Source organism: Echinops telfairi, unplaced genomic scaffold (assembly GCF_000313985.2).
Source record: "Echinops telfairi isolate 266 unplaced genomic scaffold, ASM31398v2 ScPeMD7_443;HRSCAF=831, whole genome shotgun sequence".
Taxonomy (NCBI): domain Eukaryota; kingdom Metazoa; phylum Chordata; class Mammalia; order Afrosoricida; family Tenrecidae; genus Echinops; species Echinops telfairi.
The window spans coordinates 71,086,434-71,089,153 of record NW_022104341.1 but is presented as its reverse complement, the minus strand read 5'-3'; the positions used below and the strand labels follow the sequence as shown (position 1 = coordinate 71,089,153).

The 2,720-nt window shown below is 44.0% G+C and overlaps 1 pseudogene; it reads left to right on the top strand.

Moving 5' to 3' along the window:
- Positions 1–2,067: 2,067 nt before the first annotated feature.
- On the top strand, positions 2,068–2,291 carry LOC101660014 (annotated as a pseudogene).
- Positions 2,292–2,720: the final 429 nt, after the last annotated feature.

The window sequence follows — 2,720 nt, the reverse complement described above, 5'->3', positions numbered from 1 at the left end:
CAAACCAAGGTAGCATATATTTTGTTCTGTTTTTAAACGGTTTGTGGCCAGTGAGCAAGTCTATGACCCATTATAGATGCTGTGAGCCTTTCGCAATAGTAAAAAGCATACAGAAGATGCCTCGTGGTCAGCAGAGATTGTTTTAACCAGCAGCTACTAAGTATATAATGACACTCTGGCATAGGGAGCCAAGAAAACGCCAAATGGTGCCCTTGACTGAGAAAGTCAAGCGATCGGCATTTCACTCTTAGTTTGCTGTTCATTCACTTTGTGACGGTTATTTAACGTTTCCAAGCCTCAGTGTCCTTACTGTGAGACCAAGATAATAACATGCCGACTTTAGGATTATCATTCAGATTAAATCTAATGCATGTAAAGCAGCTAACTGATTCTTGGCATATCACCTGAGCCTGATTTATTACAATTATTATTTTTATCAAATGTGCTGTGCAAAGAGTTGAAGGGGTAATAAATCAGAAGATTGAGGTGGGGGAGGAGTGAGGGGAGGGCTAGTCATAACCTTATGCCGGGCAATAAAATGACAACCTGGGAGAGATCCAAGGAGAAAGAACAATGAAAGCCAAGAGTTTAAAGAAACAAATATTCCTCCCTAGTTAAATAAGTGAGTCTCTCAGTGTGAAATCTGAGAGTTCAGAATTAGTCAGGCAGGGACACACGGGGCTAAAAGGCATACCAGCAGCTACCGAGAGCACAAGTGGGTCACTCAAAGACAGAAGATGGAGCACTGGGGAAGTCGGGGGTCTCCGTGTCAGGAAGGTTAGCGCTGCGTAGATGAGAACTGTTGGAAACATGTTCTAATCAGCAGCATTCCTAAATCAGCTAACTCTGGGAAACTACACGAAGAAGACGTTCCACCTTCATGATCCAAACAGCCATGCTTATTTTTCTTTTTAAAAGCATTTTATTGGGGGCTCGTCCAACTCTTACCACAAGCCATACACACATCCATTGTATCAAGTGTATTTGTACATTTGTTGCCATCGTCTCTCAAAACCTTTTCTTTCTCCTTGAGCTGAAAACAGTCGTGTTTTATTGTTATTTAATTTTAGTAGTTAAATCCTTTAAGGGTAAGTTCTATTTTTCAGAAGTATTCAAGAGAATTGAAAGAAAGATGATTGGAAGTGATGATAGAGGGGTTAATGCTAATTTACAAAAACGAATCCAAGCTATTCATTAATTGGAGATTGACAAGAAAGAGTGGATGACGTGCGTACTGAATGTTCACATGCAGGCCATTTCCCCAACCACATGTGTGCTCTGTGCTTTCAGCTTCATCGTCAATCTTTCAAGGACGACTCACAAACATGCACTCCAGTCAACCGATAAGACAATGCATTTAGTTCTGTCTTTTCTAACAGACGCTGAGCTTCTTGAATTCAATTAGTGACTCATTTTGATTTAGATCATATTTTTCTAGTTGCCAACCAGTCCATTTTTGACTCACAGAAATCCCTCCCGCCCCCTGTCATGGCGCCTGGTCTCAGAGCAGAGCAGTCTCATAAGGTTTACAACACTGTGATATTTTCTGGAGCAGGCTGCCACATAGTTCTCCTGGGGAGAAGCCAGTGGGTTTGAACTACCAACCGTCCGTAGGCAGCCAAGTCCTTAACCATTGTCAGGGCTTCTTCAGTGCGCCACCCGGTCCCCTCACTGACATCGAGCTGATACTGACTCATAGCAACCCCTGTAGTGCCGAAAAAACTGCCCCTGTGGGTCTCAGAGACTGTAACTCTGTAAGGGAGTAGAAAGCCCCATTTTGTTTCAAGGAGTAGCTAGTGCTTTCAAACTGTTGACCTTTCGGATTGCAGCCCAGCGTGTAAGCACTATGACACCAGGGTTTCATTACCAGGGTCTCTATTTATATCGTATCAGCACCAAATGCAATAATGGTGTTCAGTAAACACTCTGAGCAGAAAAGTTTGAATGAGTTAACGAAAGGGAAAAGTAATGAAAATTTCTGACACATTTAGCAAAATATAAAATTAACCAAAGGGTGATTTGTCTTCTTCCAGTGGCAAAGTGGTCGCGAACCCAGTGCCTGGCAAAATGGAGCTTGAGGCCATGAGCAGGTATACCAGCCCGGTGAACCCCGCTGTCGTCCCCCATCTGACCCGGGTGCTCCAGGCCGTTGGCATGTTCTTCACCGCCTGTTCATCACCAATTACACTTGGGACCTCTACAACGAGCTCCCCATCTCCCTGGTGGCCTCGCTCTTGATGGGCTTTGGGGTCCTCTTCTTCCTGCTGCTCTGGGTCAGCATCTACGTATGACAACCCCCACCCCCTCGGGGCACCAACCAGCGCCTTCACTGGATCCCTCCTTTTGTAAATCACACTATGGGTCTTTTTCACTCTTTTTTTTTAAATTTATTTTTTAATAGTTTTATTAGGGACTCATACAACTCTTTTCACAACCCATACATACATCAATTGTGTAAAGCATATTTGTGCATTCATTGCCCTCATCATTCTCAAAACATTTGCTCTCCACTTAAGACCCTGGCATCAGGTCCTCTTTTTTCCCTTCCCTCCCCGCTCCCCCCTCCCTCATGAACCCTTGATAATTTATAAATTATTATTTTGTCATATCTTGCCCTGTCCGACGTCTCCCTTCACCCAGTTTTCTGTTGTCTGTCCCCCATGGAGGAGGTCACATGTAGATCCTTGTAATGGGTTCCCCCTTTCCAACCCACCCTCCCA